The sequence below is a fragment of the Chlorocebus sabaeus genome, chromosome 10, assembly GCF_047675955.1.
Source record: "Chlorocebus sabaeus isolate Y175 chromosome 10, mChlSab1.0.hap1, whole genome shotgun sequence".
Classification (NCBI taxonomy): Eukaryota; Metazoa; Chordata; class Mammalia; order Primates; family Cercopithecidae; genus Chlorocebus; species Chlorocebus sabaeus.
Window position 1 is genome coordinate 98,443,951 of NC_132913.1, and position 24,202 is coordinate 98,468,152.

Here is a 24,202-nt window from a genome sequence, read left to right on the forward strand (position 1 = left end):
CTGCTTACATGGTATTGGTCAGAACGTAGTCACATGGCCAAGCTTAACAGCAAGGATGTAGTCTTTATTCTAAATGGTCATTTGATCAACTAAAAATTGTATTGCTTTAGACAAAGGGATAACAGATATTGGTAAGAAGCTGATGGTCTCTGCTGAACATACTGTAAATAAAGTAGCCATTAGTGTACTACTTGAAAGAATGAAGAATGATTTTAAAATATAGTTAAAGAACAATTTTCAGAAGCTTATTTATACATCATGACCTCTTTTTGACTCAGTTCGGCATCAATAAAGTAATAATAAATATTTCACAGAATTGTCATAAAGATTAAATTATATATTTTATATTAAGTGCAAAGAATAGTGCTTGGCACATAGAAAATGATTGATATGTGTTCATTAATATCATGATTGTCTAAAATACTATTGTGTAAGTGGATAAATATATGTGTATGGAATTACATTTCACTCTTTGTTCATTTTTGTATTTAAAATATTTTTCAAGATGTACTACTTTTATTTATTTGTAACCTAGTAAAATATCCAGCGGAAAGACAGAAGGAACATGCTTACATATTTTCTATAGATGTATCTTTTTAAGATTTAAAATAACTTTTCCAAAAAAGGGTAATAATCAAGAGAAATTAGAATATGTTATATAGTGGTTGTAGCTTTTGAATTATCCCAGAATTAAAAGTTTTAGGTATTTTTGGCATGGTGATATAAGCAGTAGATTGAAGAATGGCAGACTTATAAATGTTACCTCTTATTCTAACTAGTTGGAATATTTGAAGACAATTCATCTAAGTAAAAGTTATTTTTCTATAACAAGAGATGTCAAAAATAGTTTAGTGTTAGAACCTTGCTAAAGTTCTTTCACTTAGTAGTTTGTCAAGTTTTATGACTTTAAAGAGGTTCCAGAAATGCTATGAACCTCAGCTTCCTCATCTGAAAAGTCACGATTACTATGGGACAAATGTCTATTGTCTTGTACAAATTAGATATTTAATAAATAGTCCTTTCTCACTTATCTCTGTAATCTTCGATTTCTTCGTAGTAAAATTAGAACCACAACATGAACATCTTATTCTAGATGATATGCTAGGTTCTATCCAGTCATAATATCTTGTTTTTTAAAATAAAGCACAATTTAGTAAATATACATATTACTAATCAAGTGGTAGAGTAAAATCCATAAGAAAGCTCAAATGAATGGAAATACAAACCTACTGCATTTTGAGGACTTATAGTAATGGCTTGCTTTAGAGGAAAAAATATCTCAATAGCAGGAAAATGTAGTGCTTTTAAAAATCCTCAAGTGATCATTCACAGCCTTCCCCTGTGTTCCTTAGATATGACTTTGGATTCTGCTTTTGATATAATGGCTCTGGGCAAGAAAAATCCATCTCTGATCGTTGGAGCACCTGGTACATCTATCTGCCCCAGAGGAGGAGGGATCAGAGCTAAGCATGACTCACAAAGGGCAACAACTGAATGGTAGACTTGAGACTGCTCTTGTAAAGCACTGGATCAAGAGAAGAGGATCTAGAATATATGAGAAATCAGTGAGGCTACTTATTACTGACAGGCAAAACTGTAGGAGATAATTGGCAGTTCCTGGAAAGATCTACGAAAATACACTTGGAAGTAGTAGCAAGAAAGGGAAGAAAGCAGACAGGTAGAGGGACAATTTGACAGTCTTTAGCATACAGTGGGCGATGGTTTTATTAATATTTGTAAAACGTAATAAATTCCTGGCTCATAGAAGCCGTTGTTTATCTGATAGTTGAATTTGGAAAATCTTAAAGGAGGGAATCTGAGGGGAAGGTATGTAGAGGTAGAAGAAAGCCATGATAATTGCATGTATTGCAACAGCTAGAGACCAGGAACTAACTGTGCTGGGTGGTTTGCAATATCATAGTTCATTTTTCACCACACACAAACACACATACATATATACACACACACATATTGTCTGAGGAAGCAGTATTATCCTCTTTTTAAAGCTGGAGACATTGAGCCTTGTAGAAGTTATTTAGCTATGATTATTCAGAACATCATTTGAAGTGAGCATTCATGTTCAAATTGTATGGCCTTGGGTCTTTTATTGTTGTTATTTTCTTTTGTTTCATTTTTACCAAACAATCCCTTTATACCTTGACAATTCCTCCTCTTCCCCTAAGCTGTCACTAACTCAATACTTAAGAGAAGTGCTATTTAAAATGCAAGGTGCTAGGGGTTTTCCTAAAAACTAGGAAGAAGCTTGTGATATAAAGCCCAATCTTGAATAATCTTGATAAAATACAATGAAACTTCTAAATTCATCTTATCCAAATTCTTCTAATTATGGTTTTATTGACTTGATACATAAACAGTTTTAGAATTTATGAAATTCTTGCCCCATCTTTTTATGAAAGCTGCTAATGACAACAAAATTTCAAGCCCTCGTCTTACCACTTATTTATGTTGGAGAGTTTCATCAAGTAATAGTTAAAGAAATCCTAAAATATATAGAAAAGTATGATAATAAATATACATAAGATAGAAAACTGAAGAAAAGAAGAATATTGAATATTCCAAACAATGGTAAGATTTGGGTTGTATTTTAATAATAATTAAGTATAAACAAGTATAATTAATATCTTTCTGTGAAGGGTTTTTAGAAAATTTATTGCAAGAGCTTCTTGTAAACTTCATCATCCATTGGTCCAAAAATAACATGATATCATTTAATCATTCAATAATTGATGTTTTAATTTATTTACACAAATGGTATTTTACCTTCTTTTTTTTGTTATCTCTTTTCTCTGGCATTTTTCATTATTGTTTTGATCGGATAATTAATGGCTTAGGTGTTTATTTAAAAGTGTTTTCTGTTTCAGGGTACTCTGAAAAACCCACTTTTATTGCAGAAAAGTGCCCTTCAACAATTGACTGTTAAGTGCTAGTGCAAATTAAGGCTCCATAGAGGTAGATAAATGAATCTGTCACACATGTAATTGCTAGGCAAAGTGGTTACACTTTTAGCCATTTTCATTGGTTTGCTAATGCAGCTTTCTGTTCTAAAATGATAAATCATCATTTGTTAAGCAGGCATTTCCTCTCTAGCTAAAGAATATGTTTCCCATTGTTAATATAGACTGTTTTAGGGTTTTCAGGAAAGAAAAAGAGTGAGGGGAGTCAATGGTGTAACAATGTCTCTTTTTTTCCCTTTATGATGCAAGCTTCTGGTGGGTGATTTATAGTTTTTCATGAACCAAATAAATTTAAGGAAAAGAATGTATATGCTCCGGATGACACATAGACACAGCAGAATACTATAACCACAGAAAAAGTAACTGTTGAGGTGACAGAATTTGAAATCCGTATGAAATGTGCAAAAAGTGTTTTAAGAACAGCTCACCGTTAAATCACAGCCTGTTACTTTTTATACTGTGTCTACAGAGAGCTGCTGATTTTAATGTTTGAAAGACCTTTCTTCTTTTTTCTTTTCCTTTTTTTTTTTTTTTTTTGTTGTTATTGTGGTTCTGGCACCGTGGCAGTGACAAAATTGTTTTCATGGACAAACTAATATACTTTGATAAACCCATGATACAACCTGAAAACAAATGATTTAGCAGTCTACCTTTCAGTTTGCTGCAATAAATTGAAGAGCCTGAGGCTAGCTAAGCTTTGGTACTTAAATGTCAGCACTTGGTTCAGGAGTTCCATTTACATAATCTGTTTACTAATTGCTGACTCAGTGCATTTTTATAATGTTGAGCTTTGAACAGTCTGATTTTTAAGTCAGCTTTCATTCTAGCTTGTGAGCCTAAAAGAAGGAAACTGGCAACCACTTAATGAGGAGACAAAATGGCGAGGGTCATTGATTTGGTTATGAGTGAAAATAGCTGTATTGAAGGTATCAATGTCCCCTCAAATCACTGTCTCCATCTTTTTCTGGACTTGCAACAGAGTTTGGATGTGTGAGACATTCACATAAATCACTCTAATCACACATTATCTGTGAACTTTGGAGTAGTAGTTTGCACCATTTGTAAATTTGCATGGTAGGCAGAAGTTTCAATTGGAGATTTCAGTTTACAGTTGTCCTATTCAGACAGGGCAATTCTCAGAAAGTCCATGAGTGACTATAACTGCAGAATAATTCAGGGAAACGAAGTAGAAAAATCCCCAAATTCATCATGGCTAACTGTATTTAAGTTAAAAATGTTTTCGATGTGTGCTTAAGGAAAAGCACTTGGTAGAGAGAAGTCCTTGACCAATTGGTAAGATAGCCAGGTATTACACAGGCAACATGACAACCATGATGAAAAATGTATAGAAATGCATTTCCTGGAAACTAACTTAGGGAATTCTTGTGTATGTAAGAGTTGTTCTTTCTCTCCTAAATATATATATATCTGTGTGTGTATGTGTGTATGTTTATATACATATATATAAAGTATTTTATAAAAGTTAATTACATCACAATACTTTGGCAAAAGATCTGTGTTTTGCATCTTCAGTCATATTTTATGTCTTCCTGAAAATATTCTCTTAATTTTATCTATGCTCCTCTACTCCTTTAATGGAAACAGAGAATGGAGAAAATATAAACTAGCTAACATAGAGGATTTTTATAAAAATATGAGAAGTAGAAGAAAGTTTTATGATAAAATTTCACATTATGACACTTGATTCTTATGGAATAATATTGAAGGCCATAATAAGCGACCCAGAATTGATCTCGATTAGATATACATCCATCTGGATAATTTCAGAGGCTTACAGTGCTATAGGAAATGGTCCAATGGTAGACAAACATACAGGCAATAAGCAGAAGCAAGAAGGGGAAATGTTTTCAAATGTGGTTGTTCAGCATTAAAGATGCAAGCAAGTTCTGTGTGGGTTATTATACTAACAAAAGGTTAGACCTAGAAGAGAAGATAAAATATTTGAAAAACAAAATCATAAAGTATTTTATAAATGAGCTAATTACATCATTAAAAGTTTGATAAAATCTTGTGGTTTGCATCTTCACTCATATTTAATGACCTTCCTGAAAATGTCCTCTTAATTTTTTATCAGTGTTCCTCTGTTCTTCAGTTATCTAGTTCAAACACTCATTCTTGCCAGAAAGATTTGCACATTTAAAATCATATTTAAAAAAGGATTTCTAATGTTCTCAGTAGTTAAACAGCCAGTTTGGCCTATATTGTATTAACTAATATAGCTAAGAAAATAGGGCTAGACAAAAATTGGAGAACCCAAAGAATGAAGGAAGGAACTGATAAGCTTCTTCAACATCAACATTAAAATAAAAATGAATCATTAATTCACTTCTGCAACCATCATGATATGGAACTTGAATGACTCTAAAAAAAAATGTAATGAGATGCCTGGTTAAATTGTGATGGGAGCATGGGGACATTTTTTTGCTTCGGGGACTTTCTCTTGACAAGTGCCATTATACCACCATCACATTCTTTCAATATACCATGCTCCCAAAAGCATATCACATAGTCTACTTACCCATTTTTTCCTTCCCATTCACACCTTTTCCACTTATGTTCAACACACACGCACACACACATACACACACACACACGAGATTTGGACACATTTGAAGTTCATTCACAGTAAATGCCAGTTTAAAGTGGAAAAATTCATTTTTTAAATACTTCCTAAGTAGCATCTTTATTACATTTTTATGTATAACCTATTCAAAATTCTGGACTGCACAAATATTCGGTGTATGTAATCTCTGATTACTACTGGCTCCAATAACTAATTGTTTCAAATAGGTTTCAGCAAAGTAATTTAATTAGAATTTGAATGAATGCTTATTTGAAGCCAACATTCAGGCTTTATTTCTGAAAATAGTGCCATCCTTAATGATGAAGGGAAATACATAATAAATGAGTATTGTAATGATTCAAAATGAATTTGATATTTTAAGACATTCAAGAGGTAGAGAGTGCTTAGAGATGAAAAGAGAGAGAAGGAAAGAACACTGACATTTATAGCGATGTGATGTTAGCCAATGTTTCGGGATGCGTTGGGGGAGCTCACTATGTTACCCTATTTTATCAGAAACCTCTTTTCTTCATAATCAAGGTTCACAGCAGAAGAATTTAATAATTCCTTAGTGACATTCTGCACTCTGACTCAAAAGGGCTTCTTTAAATGCTAATTCACCTTCCTTACAACAGTTTCCTTGAGCAAATTCCCTGAGTGGAATTCAGGTTGCTTCCTTAGAAGATGATTTCCTGATCTTCATTCAGAGAAGTCTCATTTCTAGCAGGAGTCTCAGGTGAGACTCTCATTTATCAGTTTACTTTCATCTGCTCACTTAGAAGTAGATCGCATGATAGGACTTTTCCCAAGTCTTTTTATCAATGATGTGAGAAAGAACTCTAATGCTGCTAAGAATTTAATTACGCTCTAGAACAGATGTAAAGAAAATAATGGCTTTTGCAAAGCAAAATAGCCTTTTTTGTCAGTTTCAGTTCTAGTTTTGTTACTAAAAATATGCTTCTTGTTGCCTGGCATTCTGTCTTTAGATATGCAACGCAGTTTGTTTCTCCTGCATTTCCAAAACTGCTGACAACTGCTGTAGTAATCTTAGTTTCTTCAGGGTCTTGAGTTGAAGATGATAAAGTTATTAAAATGGACATGGTTGGGATGCCAGTTATATACAAGAGAAACTTCTAATCACATTTTTCTTAGTTTTTGATGGAGATAGTAACACAATTTTTAACAAAGAAAAGAAAATCAATGTTTCCACAGAAATAATTTCTCTTGGGACTTCTTGACATAGTTGTGACATGCAAAATTATGGATGCCTATTCTAAACTATTTCTACAACCAGACCTTTTATTTTCAATTAGATACTGTATTTTGTTTGTTTTTGGTAAATCAAAGACTGGACTGCAAATCAGGACCTCTGGGATTTGCTCTTGGCTTCACTGCAATATTATGCATTTTGGCAGTTTATTATGTTCAATTTAACTCTTTGGGGTACACTTTGTATTTATCTCTAAATATGCAGGAATTTTACTTCCCAACAATGTAGAGAGCTCACTAGAAGTAAACTGGGTCTTGTAACATTCATATTTCAGGGAGAATTTCCACAGATGTGGCACAGAGAAGATACTTGGTAATGTTTATTGAAAGAATAAATCAGGGGAGAAATGAATGAAAGAAGAATGATGAATGAACAATTTTATTAAATTGATGTCTTTATATACAAATATCTACCATACATAATCTTGTATGTTATGGTAGCTGCAATTAATCTGATGTCAAATTCTTTGCTACCTCTCTCCTTTTGAAACTGTGTACCCTGAGTGATTTATTGGACCAACTGGATACTGAAGTGATGTTCTTGGATTTCTCAAACTAGGTCATAAGAAGCCTTGAGTATCCCACCTGGCTCCCTTAGAGCCCAGCCGCCATGCCATGGAAAGCTCCAACCACATGGATAGACCACGTACTGGTTCTCCTTTTGGCCCTAGTTTAGCCCCCTGGTGAAAGCCAGCATCAATTTCTGGACATGTGTATCAGGATGAGTTCAATCAGGAAAGAGAAGCCCTTCAATTATTTGAACCTGGAAAGTTTCACAGGATTGAAATAGTAAGGGATTGGCTAGTATGAAACAATATAAAGATATAGGAATAGCAAATACAATATAAAATATGATAGCACATATTACATAGTATAATCTAGAACAATCATTACAACTGGTATTGAGATAGAGTATCAAAAGTAGAGCTGGCGCTCCGCTTCCACCACCCCCTCAAGAACCGCCCCGCCCCGCCCCACAAGACCTCCTGCCCCCTGAACCTGGGCTGGGCTGAGATCCAATCCTTGTTCAATAAAGCATAGCTACTGAATGACAGAAAATTTCTGTAAATTGTCAGAAATATGATACTAGGGATTCAGGGAAAGCTGTTCACAGGGAGATGTCTCATCGGAGGTGCTCTACTACAAAGCTGCCCAAGAAGTGTGCTGGGCAAGCTGCTGCCGCTGGGTACTGCAAATTAGCATGCACTGCGGGAATCAGGGGCTGGAGATGCTGCACCAGTGTAGAAAACTACTGAGTGAGCAACACTGGAACCAGAAAGCAAAACCCTTTTCTCTTGTAATAGCTCTCCAATGACTTCTATTGACCAAACTCCAATGGCCTCTGGCAAACAGGAAAAACACTTTAAAAATCTAAATGCATTTCACAAAGCAGGCAAAAAGGGAGAATTTGGAGCTTAGTCAATACATTGATAACTGGTGCACTAGGTGAATTAGCTATCCCGGACTGGCTGCTCAGTTAAGCTCTCAGTCAGCTCCAGACCTGGCTGCTATCTGGCAGCTACTGCATCAGAAACCAAAAGTGAGAACCACCTGAGTCAACTCTCAGAACAATGAGAGATAATAGTGTATTATCACTTTAATTCACTATGTTCTGTGGTGGTTTTGTTACACAGCGATAGACAACTGGGACATATGTTATCCGATGTCATAATTTGTTATATCTTCCTTTTCCTTTCCACCTTAAGGCAACCAGGAGACTTTTGGCAATTTTGAAATTCTACTTTTCTAAGTCCCTAGTTACGTTTTAGAGATTTGCTTTTCACAGATGGAAAAACGGCCTAAAAAAGACAATAGTGTTTATAACAGAGTTGTACCCCATATTCAACATTGCAATTTGGAGATCTTTTGGATTATATTTCAAGTGTTGAGAAAATTTTTTTGTAGATAGCATTTCCTGTGGAGTAGCCCAATAGTATATCTCAAAAATCACATTATTTGTAATGAGCTGAAAAAGGCTTTACTCAGGGTACTGTCACTTCATATTACAAAAATTAAAGCAGCATCTATTAAGAAAATTGTATTTCTATAACATATGCAAGGAATTCTTGCCAAAAGGGTGAAATAAATACAAGTACCTTCTATGCTGTCTATACCTCAATAGAGACATATTAAAAGAGCTCAAATGGGTTTAAATAGATGTCCTAATGGTAGATTCAAGGACATATGATGACTTAATAGTAAGAACCACTGTGAATTCATATGCTGGTAAAACTTATTCATACTCCGGGGTAGAGATTTGATCAGCACTTCACTCCTGGGAGACTACAATACAACAGAATCCTTGGGGTACTTATTTTCCTAGAAGCATTTGGCTTTTCCTGCCACTCTGTGCTGAAGCTTCATCACGGTCAGAGAATACAGACGATGATCATTTTCCTCTGGTCACTTAACCATTGAATTTAGTAGACTATGTTTTCCAGGGTTACATTGGTTTTCAAACTGAACCCATAGAGTCTGTGGGATTCCATAGGGTGGGTTGTTGTGAAGAGAAGATCTTAGTCGTTGAATTTTAAATTCAGCTTTTGTTATATGTCTTATGATTGAGACATTATCATCTTCTCACCATGAAAACCATGTTCTTACCTGCTTCTGCACCCATTTTCTCCCTTTTCCCTCCTCTATACTAGAGAAACTGATCTCTCCAGGTGTATGTGAGAGTAGGGGAGAGGTTATTAATAATAACAATTCAGTATGTAGAAACTGAAACTATTCAAGGGAAAGTAGAATGTATGGGCATCATATTTAATATAATTCCTTCTTACCTACTAAAAGACTTTACTTCCCCAGATAGCCTCATTCTTTCCTCCAACATCAGTCCCTACTCTTCCTCACTGTATTATTCCTATCATTATAAACGCATGCTGTAATACATTTCCTGGTTTAAAAAACATCCTCCTATGCCTTTTCTACCCTGCCAGGTACAATCTAATCCCATTTCTAGATTTTCTTTAAAATTATATATATATACACACACTATATATATAGTATGTGTGTATATATATAAAATGGAGCGTATGTTATGCAAGTGTTTTAAAATGATGTATATCTTTTCCTTTCTACTAATTCTCCTTTCTAATAATTTATAAAGCTAACATAATTTATATAATATGTACTATATAATATATAAATGTATAATGTATAATATATGTATAATTATATATTATATAAATCATTGGAAAAATATATAAATTTATGTTTATATATTTATACTATATATTATATATAGTTCTTCTATATTATATAAAGTTCTTCTAAGCTCAGTCCTAAGCTGCCTTTTCTTTTCTTACTCTACCTCTGCCTAGTGATCTCATTCATTTCTATGACTTCCAAAGTCTCATTTATATTATGGTGACTCACAGATTTATATTTCTCACTCACTATATATAATATATACTATAAATATATAATATCTAGCATGTTGTGTATATGTATAATTTTAAAGAAAATCTAGAAATGGGATTAATTATATACGATATAATATACTATACATTATATAGTATATTACACTATATACCATATTCTATAGTATATATTATATAGTATATGTATTTATATTATACTACTTATATTTACATATTAATATTTATAAATACAAATAATACATAAATATGTATTAATATACATTTATAGTATATAGTATGTGTATGCATAATATATAATATATACATATATAATATATAGTATGTATAATATATAATACTATAGTATATATAACATAATATGTAATGTATTTATAACATTTTATTATATATTGTAGATATACTATATATAATATATTGAATAATATATTGTGCATATGTAATTTAAGAAAAAATCTAGAAATGGGATTGGATAAATTATATACACTATATAATTATATATAAAGTATATATAATTATACATAATTATATATAAAGTATATATAATTATACATAATTATATATAAAGTATATATAATTATACGTAATTATACTATATATTTGTGTGTATATATATAATTTTAAACACACATAAAGTATACATACTACACACACACAGTTTCTACTCCTTTGTTTCCCAATTTATGTCAACCTACTTCAAAATTGACTTCCAAACCATATCTCAACTAAAATCTTTGTTAATCAATTACCTACTTGTGGACAAATATGATGGATGTTTTTCTGACATTCCCTTACTGGGTTTTCAACAATGACTCACACAGATGACCATTTTCTCCTTGAAACACTTTCGTCTCTCTGCTTGAGGAACAGCATGCTCTTCTTTACTTATAACCACTTTATTTATTTGCATTTTCCTTTGCTATATTCTTATCTTCATAACTATTCATGTTAAAGTTCTTCTAAGCTCAGTCCTGGGTTGCCTTTTCTTTTCTTGCTCTACCTCTGCCTAGTGATCTCATTCATTTCAATGACTTCCAAAGTCTCATATTATGGTGACTCACAGATTTATATTTCTCACTTAGACTACTTTTCTGAGCTCTATATTTATATGTCCAACTTTCCTATTTGAATGTTTCAGACGAATTTCCAAATTTGCATGTTAAAAACAAAACCCATCCATTCCATTCACACCTCTACACAATCTAATAATTCCCAATGTTTCTATATTTCAAATAAATGGCACCATCACCATCCATTATGAAGGTTAGAAGTTTAAGATTAATTCTCGACCTCTTTCCCTAGCCCTTCATATTTCATCTACCTATGCCAGCTATGCCTTCAAAAAATAAATGTGCAATCTATTCATGTCTTTCTTGGCACCATCTGACCACGTGAGTCCAAGCCTTTATCTATTGCTTAGACAATAAAGAAGAGATTAATTCCTTTTCCTTTTTCAACTTTTGCCTGTCCCCAGGTCCACTCTCCATACTTGAACCGTATCTATGTTTTAACAAATTTGTAGGAGATTGCGTTCATCATGTGCTTAAGACTTGTTTATGGGCCCTCATTGCCCTTAGAATAATGCCTAAATGGGTTCCCACCATCTCCAAGGCCTTCAGTCTTCTGTCACCATCTCCTCTTACACCCCTCTGTTCATCACATTTTATTCTGCAGCCCCACTGGCCTTCTGTCAGTTCCTAGAGGGCTCTACACACTTCCCCAGCTCAAGATACTCAAATGTGTTGCATTTATGGTTTGTTCTACCTGAAATGTTGTTTCTCAGATCTTTCTTATGTGACAAATTGAAAACAATCTAAGCACCAAAAAGGAATCGTTTGAATAAATTGTAGCCAATTCATACTATGACTTCATTTTATGAATACTAACCAGTCTTCAGCTGTTACAAGGATATGATGGAATCTTACATATTTTTATGAAAAAATGTCCAATCACATTAAGTTTAAAAGCAAGTTGTTTGCAACTTCCAGACTCTACAATTATTTCAAAATAGGTTAAAATATGTTGCAGAAAATATGTAAAATGTGTAGTTTGTTTAAAATGTATAAAATATGTACTAAACATGTATAAAAACAAAAAGCATATGCCTTTATATGTGTTTTTAAAGGCACAATAATAGTAGGAAAAGTTCCATACCAACTGCTAACAGAAATTACTGCCTTAGTAGCTGTGGGACTGTGTAATTGAAGGAAAGCTTATATTTCTTACACTATATACATTTGCTATTTTTTTAACCACAATATTCTTTTATTTATACATACACATGTAACATATGTAGTTTTACCAAATACATCGATTTTTTTTTACAAGACAAAGCAAATGCCATTTATATCACTCATAGATTTTTTGACTAAAAATTCTGTCAAATTCTGGGAACTCCCTGAAGTCAGTTGCCTGACAGAAACAAGCGGTGTTATTATAAGACTTACCTCTTTTCATTAAATTTTTCTCAGTTGTGAGAGTCATAGCTATGAGTCCTTAAATTCCTTTTCCTTTGTATATATATTCTGTATGCCTTTCTTACTCTAAAGGATCTGTTAGTAACCCGTATTAACCTGTGATTTTTACACTATGATATTTGAGACTGATGAAACAACGTTTTATGTGCTATCTCAGATATCAGCTATAAACTGCATAATTTAAAGACAACTGAACAGGTTTATATTTTTATAAAGCTCTTGAAAAGGAATTCACTTTAAAAAAATGCATTATGCTTGCATAAACTTCTATGCCCCTATATCTGTTAAATGCAATCAGATCAGTCTTGTTTCTTTGTGTCTCCAGCACAGTGCACAAAACTGAATATTCTGACCTTTAGAAAATTTGCCAAGTCCAAATATTTTTATATATAATTAAAATTATCAGTTAACTGCTGAGGTTATATATTTCTTAAAGTCTAGAATTTTATCAAGTTACTTCCAATTCGGTGCCTGTAATAATTTATTACCAAAGCAACTCAGGAAATAAATGTTCTCATACAATTAATATATTATGATTTTACATTCATTATAGTGAATAATGGTATCTCTTCATTTTTTTCTTTTGAGCGTAGTTGTTAATTTCCCCACAAATTTCCACTTATTTTGTATTATTTCATATTTACCTATATGAAATGGAATGGACAGAGCATGAGTAGTGAAATTGAAACCAAAATTACATTCTATAGTTTTACTTGGTGAGGGGTAGGTTGGTGAGAGGGAGGAGGAATGGGAGGGGCAGTGATACTCTATTTGTTTCAGTTATTTATCTTAAAGCTGTTCCTGTATATTTAACTTTCTATGGTCAAATGATCTATTACATTTTATCTGTACAAAATATTGGAACTTTTTAAATTTTATAAGTACTAGAGAGATTTTTCACAATAGAATATCAAGTTTCTATGAAAGAAAAGTTTAAAGTTTCATACATTAGGAAGAAGGAGACATAATTATATCTATCACAAGGTTATCTTTACTAATCTTTTTTTTTTTTTTTTTTTTTTTTTTTTTTTTTTTTTTTTTTTTTGTCATGGACTGAGCATTTTTCCCTTAAACAGGACTAGAGTGCAGTATTTGAACTAGGTATCTTATATGCAGTAAACATCCAGATAATAGCATCAGTCTAAATGAGATAGATTATGGGGCAGTAATAAAGTATCATGAAATATTAGTAACATTATGTTTCACTTCTTACTCATATTCGTGTCCACTGCAGCCCACAGAGGGACCCACACATCATAGCACCTCAGGGATCCAGGGAAATACAGCATCCACCATCTTGAACGTTGTCAGATGAGAAGGAATCTCTGGAGAGTCTCATCCTAAAAATTACATGCACGAATATAGAAATAAAACATGCCATTATGTTCACAACTCATTGGCCAGAAGTAGTCACATGAGGGGTGCTTTGCTTACCCCTAATCACATGGGGATAGGTAAATACAATCCCAACACGAAATGCTGTGGTGAAGAGCCAGAAACACACATTGGAGCAATAATGACTGTCTTGGTTTTCATGACCAAGAATTCCAAGGAGCAGAAAAATGTTATATTTCTTTTTCATATATGTCTCTTTCTTTCTGTACCCTGAAACAGCAGACACTGACAGCTGGCAGGAGAAGAGGCATAGAAGTAAAGGACTCTCTGCAGCTTGCCTTAGGGTTTATTTAGTTATGCCAGCATTGAAACATCCAGATAATACAGCAGAATGAATATGATACATGAACAGTTTCCTTTAGTCTCTTACTACTGGTTACCAAGAGCTTCATGTCCCTTCATTGCTCTTTTCCCCATTTCTAGCCACAGAACAGCCTCTCAATTGTGCAGTGGTGTTAGATATTACAGAATGTTAAGGAAAATGACAGTATTACAATATTTAAGGGAATGGTTTTACATTTATCTACTAAATATGACCTTTCTCAGCCCAGTCCAAGTGAAAAGTGCCCATTAAACAGTGTTATAATAGTAAATGTTTAACAAATAGGTTTCCAAATAAACCCAGATTTGTAAGGGTTGGTGTAAGTACTCTCACCATGACCAATTTTATTCTACTGATGTGCTATCACTAAACACAGAATTGGGAAAAGATGTGCGCAATGGGCTTTTTGGCCAGCTAATAGGAGTCGGCTCCAGCATGACACTGAGAGAAATAACTTTCATCATCTTTCTTAGTACATAGCTCAGTTTCCAAAATTACTCTCCATTTTTCATCTCTATTTGCACACCCACAAACACATGCATACACATAAACACATACCTCACTAGGGAAAAACCCAATTCTTAAACACAGCATGGAAACTTTCAGTAAGAAACAGAAACCTTATCTTAATTGTTCCATTATGTTTAAAGCTATCTCTTAAATAATTTACATTAGTATTTTACATCATTATAGCAAGAACAGTTACTTTCCCATGATCATTCTCGCCTTAACTTCCCTTCCCCCTTCAGATCTCTTGGGAAAAAGAAAAATATTTGACTCTGAACCATGTGTGTCTTTATGGCTGCTCCTTTTGCTACATACATATCCAGCTAAAGCTTTGATGGCAGTTTTTGTAAATAACTGTGTAAAGTATCTGTTGATTCCACAGGGAATGGGCATTTTTAACATTTTCATTTACATCATGTTGTACCCTGTGAAGCTCATGAACCACAGTAGTGATTCCCTACCTCATATACAGACCCTGTGGTCTGACCTACCTTGGTAAACCACTACTCCAGCAGCTAGTCCAGACTCCTTGCTCTTTCCCAGATAACCACAATCACTCAGATCCTTGTACTTTGCTTGTAGATTTATCCTACTTCTAACATACCCACTTTCATCTGCTTTTCCAACACTTAACAAAACAGAGCCTTATGTACAGTGTTGTCATTGTTACGACACCTCACTTCTATCTATAATTGTAGCTAACTCCCTTTGCAATGGCTTTATATCACACATCTTAAACTTCGCTAAAACTTCCCTTATATCTTATTTATCAATATGTTCTATTTGTTTTCTATGAAATGACTTTATGAAAATCTTGCTTCTCAAAAAAATTATGCACTCTTGATATCAAGCACTGTAATTCTATTCTGTCCCAATAACATTAAACAAGGAATTAGGTTGATATCCAATCCTTTACAAATAAAGTGCACACCAAAAGTATTATGTATTTCTTATGTCTTAAAAATGATACACTTGAGATCAGGGTTGCAAATCATTAGAGTGGCAAAATACACTTGAATACAAGTTATAATTTAATAACTATTAAGTATTGAATAAATTATAGAAATAAAATTAACTTAAAAAGTGATAACTTTAGAAATTTAGTTTATGGATTATCGTTCAATACACTTAGTTCATACACTTTTTTTAAACCTTCATGCCAAGGCATCTTGTTGCCTGACTGGATAGAGGACCACTCTTTAGTGTTAGTAACATTTTTTCTACTTACCTGCAATTATTTCTCTGCCTCTTCGAAAAGCAAAGTATTTAATTATATGGGGAAGCAAGTTTAGCATTCCTAATGGAGAATCTCATGAAGTAAAAATGTGGGTTCTACTATTCTAGTGCATGTTAAAGTTGCTTGATCTAAATTTTAATCAACAGACATTTATTGGATGTCTTCAGGAAAGAGGGGGAATGGGAAATAAGGTTCAAAAGAGATGTCATATATGACTTTCATTTTTAGAAACTTACTTTTTATCAAACATGCAAAATCATAATGAGAACAAGTACACAAGAGCTAAAATGTTATAAAGGTAAATGATGTGTGGCACATCAAGAAAGCTTACATGAAGAGGCAGTTTTGAACCTAGTTCTGAAGGAGGAATAATAGATTTAAAAGAAGTATGTGAAAATTTGAAAATAAACATGGCAGAGGAAGAAACAAATATAAATCTTTTTAGAGATAAAAGAAAAAATAATTGACTATTAGCTATTTATAAGATATTTAATGGTGATATTAAATATTGAGTATTATTTGATATAATTTTAAAAATTCAGACATATCCACTGAAGCATAGAGATCAGGTTGAAGAGTAAAAAAGATGCATATGGCTAGATGTGGCAATCCAGTACAGGTAAAGTTTTCAAGTTCTTATCTGAGAAGATTAAATCAATAACAGAATCAATACAGGATTTTTAAGAGAAAGATACCACATAAAAATAACATCTAAATATTATACTATTTATCATTTTATGTAGGATAATTTGATTAAAGATTGAATTAGGAAGCTCCATATAAGATTTGTCCATACATTAAACTTATATTTGATATATATATCAAATATATATAATATGCATTAAATATATATATTTATCATTTACCAATTTATATATATATATATATATATATATATATATATATATATATATATATCTCCCTCTCTTGCTGACACAATTACTCACTCAACACTTACATAATGCCAAGGAAGAACAAAAACATTTCTTTGTTGAACTGGCATCTACAGTTTGTCTTCCTACCTTCACTTTCAGAGAATGCAGAGCTAAATTTAGTGTTTAATCATAGTAATTATTTAAGTCAGAATTTCTGTTGTGACTATTTCTGCACATATATATATATAAAACTACATATATATAGTTTTTCTTACTGACATAGGAACTATCTTAAATACATAGATATTTGCATTTTTATTTATAATCTTTAAGGAAGATAACATTATAAAGAATCAATCTTCACTCACCTCCCCCACAAATACATACTTTCTGTGAGAAAGTAGAGGCATTTTGCAAGTCATTCACTCTTTCAACGCCCTCATCAGCTCCACCCCAGGCACCCAAATTGATTTTAAAAAGTTAACTGTTTAGGTTCATTTTGAATAATTACAAGATTTAAAGGCAAAGATAATATTCTTTTATTTACCACATATCTCTTTAAATTGTTCTACCTTAAACATAAAATTCATGTAATAGGAAGCAAAATATACTTAAAGTTAGCTGTTAAAATGATAGTCAATACCCTTTGGGCATATACCCAGTAAAGGGATGGCTGGTTCAAATGGTATTTCTAGTTCTAGATCCCTGAGGAATCACCACACTGTCTTCCACAATGGTTGAACTAGTTTACAGTCCCACTAGCAGTGTAAAAGTGTTCCTATTTCTCCACATCCTCTCCAGCACCTGTTGTTTCCTGACTTTTTAATGATTGCCATTCTAACTGGTGTGAGATGGTATCTCATTGTGCTTTTGATTTCCATTTCTCTGATGGCCAGTGATGATGAGCATTTTTTCACGTGTCTGTTGGCTGCATAAATGTCTTCTTTTGAGAAGTGTCTGTTCATATCCTTTACCCACTTTTTGATGGGGTTGTTTGTTTTTTGCTTGTAAATTTGTTTGAGTTCTTTGTAGATTCTGGATATTAGCCCTTTGTCAGATGAGTAGATTGCAAAAATTTTCTCCCATTCTGTAGGTTGCCTGTTTACTCTGATGATAGTTTTTTTTGCTGTGCAGAAGCTCTTTAGTTTAATTAGATCCCATTTGTTAATTATGGCTTTTGTTGCCATTGCTTTTGGTGTTTTAGACATGAAGTCCTTGCCCATGCCTAAGTCCTGAATGGTATTGCCTAGGTTTTCTTCTAGGGTTTTTATGGTTTTAGGTCTAACATTTAAGTCTCTAATCCATCTTGAATTAATTTTCATATAAGGTGTAAGGAAGGGATCCAGTTTCAACTTTCTGCTTATGGCTAGCCAGTTTTCCTAGCATCACTTATTAAATAGGGAATCCTTTCCCCATTTCTTGTTTTTGTCAGGTTTGTCAAAGATCAGATGGTTGTTGATGTGTGGTATTATTTCTGAGGACTCTGTTCTGTTCCATTGGTCTGTATCTCTGTTTTGGTACCAGTACCATCCTGTTTTGGTTACTGTAGCCTTGTAGTATAAAGTCAGGTAGCATGATGCCTCCAGCTTTGTTCTTTTGACTTAGGATTACCTTTGCAATGTGGGCTCTTTTTTTGGTTCTATATGAACTTTAAAGCAGTTTTTTCCAATTCTGTGAAGAGTCATTGGTAGCTTAATGAGGATGGCATTGAATCTATAAATTACCTTGGGCAGTATGACCATTTTCACGATATTGATTCTTCTTATCCATGAGCATGGTATGTTCTTCCATTTGTTTGTGTCCCCTTTTATTTCATTGAGTAGTAGTTTGTAGTTCTCCTTAAAGAGGTCCTTCACATCCCTTGTAAGTTGAATTCCTAGGTATTTTATTCTCTTTGAAGCAATTGTGAATGGAAGTTCACTCATGATTTGGCTTTCTGTTTGTCTGTTACTGGTGTATAAGAATGCTTGTGATTTTTGCACAGTGATTTTGTATCCTGAGACTTTGTTGAAGTTGCTTATCAACTTAAGGAGATTTTGGGCTGAGACAATGGGGTTTTCTAAATATACAATCATGTCATCTGCAAACAGGGACAATTTGACTTCTTCTTTTCCTAACTGAATACCCTTTATTTCTTTCTCTTGCCTGATTGCCCTAGACAGAACTTCCAACACTATGTTGAATAGGAGTGGAAGAGAGGGCATCCCTGTCTTGTGCCAGTTTTCAAAGGGAATTTTTCCAGTTTTTGCCCATTCAGTATGATATTGGCTGCGGGTTTGTCATAAATAGCCCTTATTATTTGGAGATACGTTCCATCAATACCGAATTTGTTTGAGAGTTTTTAGCATGAAGGGCTGTTGAATTTTGCCAAAGGCCTTTTCTGCATCTATTGAGATAATCATGTGGTTTTTGTCTTTGGTTCTGTTTATGTGCTGAATTACATTTATTGATTTGTGTATGTTGAACCAGTCTTGCATCCCAGGGATGAAGCCTTTTTGGTGGATGATGGATAAGCTTTTTGATGTGCTTCTGGATTCGGTTTGCCAGTATTTTATTGAGGATTTTTGCATCAATGTTCATCAGCTGGAAACCATCATTCTCAGCAAACTCTATTGCAAGAACAGAAAACCAAACACCCCATGTTCTCACTCATAGGTGGGAATTGAACAATAAGAACACTGAATTGAATAGTGAGAACACTTGGACACAGGAAGCGGAACATCACACCCCGGGGCCTGTCGTGGGGTAGGGGAAGTGGGTAGAGATAGCATTAGGAGATATACCTAATGTAAATGACGAGTTAAGGGGTGCAGCACACCAACATGGCATATGTAACAAACCTACACGTTGTGCACATGTACCCTAGAACTTAAAGTATAATAAATTTTTTTTTAAAAAACGATAGTATCATTCAGATGATCTGACATGATAGCGTCATTCAAAAAAATCTAAACAAAATTTGGCTTAATTTTTATTCCTTCCCTTTAGGGGGTAGCCCAACATCATTTGACAGGTCTCTCCTCAAATTCTTGGGGAAATAAACTGAAAGCTTATGTGGTTGAAGAAAGTGAGCAGGTCTTCCAGTCTTCTGTTATTAGGCGACTTCTTTAGATTCTCTCACTTGGTTGATACTTGCATGTTCCATTTGAAAACAGGTATCTCCCGGAGAGTACTAGCTACCTCTGTGCAAAACTCAAGGGAGCCCTACAGCTGCAGATCCCCAGAAATTAGTTTAGAGTCTCCATACACTCATTTTTATGCCTGCTGTTCTTTTCACTAATTCATAATTGAAGCATACCTCAATCTATGTCATTCTAGAAAACTGCCCGTGACTTTCAGTGTCCTGGGATCCAGTCATACTCTCTCAAACCAAACAATCTGCACCATCTTCAAATCTTCCCTTCCAGGAAGCCAGATTAATATTTTGGTAGGTTTAACCTTTCAAAGCAAAGTTTTCAGCATTGGTGGCAGAGGAATGTGGGGAGAGGTACTATCTCACAAGCAACTAGAATGCATATTCCATTAGACAGCTTTTATTTTCTCCATTTTTTTTTTTTTGTTCACGCTTGTGTCTACAGTGTCAAGGACAGTGACTTCACATAACAGCTACTCAGTAAATATCTGAAGGAAGGGAGGAATAGAAAGGACAAAACTCAGACACACAAAGTCATGGTAGTCTGAAGCATTCATAGCAATGTACAAATTTAACATCTCAATAGATGATCTGATTACAATCAAATTTGGAGTCGAAAAGATCTTTCAATATTAGTAGTATAGTGGTTCTTTAGCATAAGAGAAGTGCTCAAGCAGGGCACACTTGGAAATAACTATTGTCAGTTTTGCTCAAGCACAATGACTGGAGGATACTACTAGCATTTAATGCCTCAGGAGCTAAGCCTGCTAAATATGCTGCAATGTGTAACAAAGTCCTGTACAACGAAGACTTCTTGCACAAATCCAGTAGCACTCCAGTTGAAAAATGCTTAGGTATTCCTAACCCATCCTTATACTTAAGTTCTCCATATTTAAGCACCATAGAGTGGTCTTCTAGGTTGTAGACCTAGGCCTAAGCACTCCTTCTGATGGAGGTCATGCTAATTCCAAGCTTGTTCCTTCCTTTGAGAGTTCTGATGATCGGAGTAAGGTACAACTGCAGAGTGGAAAGCACAGAGTCAGATGCACACGATTTTAATAAACTCCAACATTTTTCTTTCCAGCCTATATTAACTACAAATCTTTGTCTATGTAGCTTCCTAATTCTGCATTAATTCTTCTACTTGACATCTCATCAGCATACAAAGATAGCTTGTATATTCCTATGTGAATCATCTTTATTCCCAACTAAGCAATCATTTTATTTTTCATAATTTTATTTGGCTCCTATCATTCTACTTTGCCTCTTCCTAAGACTTAACAATTTAAATGCTACTTAAAGCATAATGCCCTGAATTAAACCAAATATTCCAGGTGAATCTGAAATTACATAGAAAATAGTAAAATTCTCATTTGGATCATTCTAGTTATCTGACTACCTTTAATGCTTCTTTTAATTATTTTATCAATTTTTGTATTCCTCCCACCTTATTCTTTATTTATGATGTGCTTAATATAGACAAAGATCCTTGAGTTGCTCTTTTTCCCACATGTCCTACTACTAAGCCACACTTCTACAGTCTTATGTTTGTAGAGTTCTATTTTTGGACCTAACTTTATTCTTTTTAATAGATTTTTATTTGACAAAATGTATATATTTGTTGTTTTGAAATACGTATACATTGTGGACTGGCCTTAATTTTATTCTTTTTATTCTCATTGAAATCCTTTAATTAGTTCAGTCTGAAAAAAAATGTTTTCTTCAACTAATTTTCTGACTATCTCAGCATTACCTATAAATGTTATGTATATACAAATTGTAAGTTGCTTCAATGAAAACCCAGATGATTTTTATTACAGCAATGCCCAGTGAGAGCCATATGACTGACAAGCCACAGGACTCTATTTCAAATGATATACAATTATTATCTCACTGAGGTACTTATCTAATGATTTTTTCCCTCAAAACAATCTCTATCACTCCATCTTGGCTGAAAAGACATTACATATTTTATCAAGTATCTAGCTGAGTTCCAAATATAACTTCCCCTGCCATATTCTAGGCCTAACAATTTATGTGTTTTAAAACAGAAGAGAGGGGAATTTGATATGAATTTGACCCCTGCTATATCCTGGTAATTACTGATTCTTCTCTCCTTGCTGTTCACAAACCGTGTTTTTATTAGTGTTTGAGAATCTTGCCTATGATCAAAGTCCAGTTCACTAGGCTATAGGTTGTGAAAAAAAAAAAAAAAAAATTTCACCACTTTTTAAAAATTAAAGGGTATATGTCTATCTCCAATCTTTTTTTAGGCTTCTCTCATTTTCCTAGATTTTCCATTATCATAAAAAGTAGTTCCATAATCTTGGCTGGAATTCAGTTGGTTTCCTAAAAATGTAAATAGTCTGGACCTAGGAGAACAAGCCCATTTCAAGAAATACTCTCTCTGGGGATTTATTCTCTGGTTTTGGACTTTAGTTCTTTAGTACTAATATAGTTCTTTATACTCTGAAGAGATCTCTTTTTAACTGAAAATGCAGCAGCTAAACCGACAACAAGCAGTCTTGCTTTCTCTGGGTCATCTAGTGTAACACAGTGACTAAAAGGCTTTGAAATCACAACACTAGGTTCCCATCAAACTATACCATACTCCACCATTTGCTAGCAACGTAATCTTGGGCAATTGAGTTACCTTCACTGAATTACAGTTTTCTCATCTGCAAAGTACAGATAATCATCCTATCACATATGGTTATGGTTAAGTATTCACTATTATGGACATCAAGTTCATAACACAGTAGCTGTCACTTAGACGTCATTGCTCTTTTCGTCAATGTTAAATGAAACATCCATTTATCCTAATCTTTGATTATCTCCTTGCTTTGCTCACACAATGTTAAAATTTTGAATACATTTCACTACATTTTAATCAAAAGAAGATGACATTTTGTATACTTCTCTGTATTAATGGTAGAGAAAATGTTAGCTCACTAGGAAATAATCAGGAATATTTGATGGGAATTCCAAAGAACAGAAAAAGACAGCTGAATTGACATCTTGTGGAAACAAAGATGAACTTTGCCTACTTCTCAATTTTGGCCACATGTTCTTGCTCCTTCATTTGTGCAAGAACAAGATGCTTTGTGCATTGATGATTTGAGTAATAAAATAACTGTGAATGGTTATATATTTTGTGGAGGAAAAAATGACTTCAGGAGCCAGTATATTAATTTTTAAATATTAGCACAGGTCTTTATTGTGAGGACTGAAATAAACTGAATATTTCCACCTGGAGAGTAGTAAGTCAAAATATTTCTAATTCTGCCCTTACCAATATCTTTTCTCTCCTTATTTCAAACAGAAAAGTAAAATTTTCTGAAAAAAAAATTGAATAAAATATTTAGGGTCTCGCTTCCTTTCCAACTTGGACTCGGCAGAATGGCTCCCACAAAGAAGGGGTGGCGAGAAGAAAAAGGGCCGTTCTGCCATCAACGAGGTAGTGACCCGAGAATACACCATCAACATTCACAAGCGCATCCATGGAGTGGGCTTCAAGAAGCGTGCCCCTCGGGCACTCAAAGAGATTCGGAAATTTGCCATGAAGGAGATGGGCATTGTGCGCATTGATACCAGGCTCAAGAAAGGTGTCTGGGCCAAAGGAATAAGGAATGTCCCATACCGAATCCGTGTGCTGCTGTCCAGAAAACGTAATGAGGATGAAGATTCACCAAATAAGCTCTATACTTTGGTTGCCTATGTACCTGTTACCACTTTCAAAAATCTACAGACAGTCATTGTGGATGAGAACTAATCGCTGATCGTCAAATACATCAAATAAAGTCATAAAATTGAAAAAAATAAAATAAAATTTAGGGTCTCTAGAAGTAGAAGATATGGGACAAAAGGCCAAGATGCAGGAACAGGGGATTCCTTGAAATCTCTTTTGTGACACAATCAAAGGACACTGTTGACTTTGAAAAAGTGATGGGGATTTCAGATCAAATAAGATGGACTGGGTCGTACTACCTGTGTTGAAAACGTTCTTTGTGAATGATCCAAAAGAAGTTTAAAGTCTTAATGTTTTTCA

At 33.8% G+C, this 24,202-nt stretch overlaps 1 pseudogene; it reads left to right on the forward strand.

Moving 5' to 3' along the window:
* LOC119625149 (large ribosomal subunit protein eL31-like) overlaps positions 1–23,949 on the forward strand; it is a 39,717-nt pseudogene extending 15,768 nt beyond the window's left edge.
* The last annotated feature ends 253 nt before the right edge of the window (positions 23,950–24,202 follow it).